We start from the raw sequence: 769 nt of genomic DNA on the forward strand, positions 1-769 counted from the left end.
ATATATATATATATATATATATATATATGCATAGGTTAAGGACGTTAAAAATGCTCTATATGTAGATATCAAATCTTAGGTGTTCAAATGTAAATACATAAGAATTGTGTGGTATGCACGTCAATTTTCGAATGATATAAAATCATTGATAATCATGTAATACAAATAGGTGGGGTTGCTTTTCACGTGTCCATCTAACCCGATTTTGGTGCGGGGAGTCCGCTAATAACCGAACACAACAATAGAAACGGGGAAGGGTTTGCGTGTACAAAGATTCAGCCAACGACAGAAAAAAAAACCCTAAGCGGGGCGTGAATATATCGAGGTTTAAGCGGGTAATTCCCCAATTTTAATGAGAACAATAACGTCCTTTTTATTAGGCCATGGAGCTCAACGCGGAACACAGTGTGAAGATGCAAAACCATTGTTTTGGCTACGCAAATTTACAACACCACCGAAAACTTCCCTCTCCAAACAGAGTGTATTTTCTGTCCGGATTCTTGACGTAGCTCGACGTGCCGCGGATGTTATTCTTGAATTATTTTCATATTATTTCTGGATTATTTTCAATAATCTCGAAATTAATAAGAAATAACTCAAAAATAAAGATCGCAGGTTATTTCGGGATTATTGAAAATAATACTGAAATAATATAAAAATAACTCAAAAATAACATTCGCGACACTTAGAGCTACGTCAGGAGTCCGCTAGAAAAATTAGGCCTCCAAACAACTCATTAGTTGCTTTCCAAAACGAAAGCACATAAAAG

Source organism: Phalaenopsis equestris, unplaced genomic scaffold (assembly GCF_001263595.1).
Source record: "Phalaenopsis equestris unplaced genomic scaffold, ASM126359v1 Scaffold000843, whole genome shotgun sequence".
Classification (NCBI taxonomy): Eukaryota; Viridiplantae; Streptophyta; class Magnoliopsida; order Asparagales; family Orchidaceae; genus Phalaenopsis; species Phalaenopsis equestris.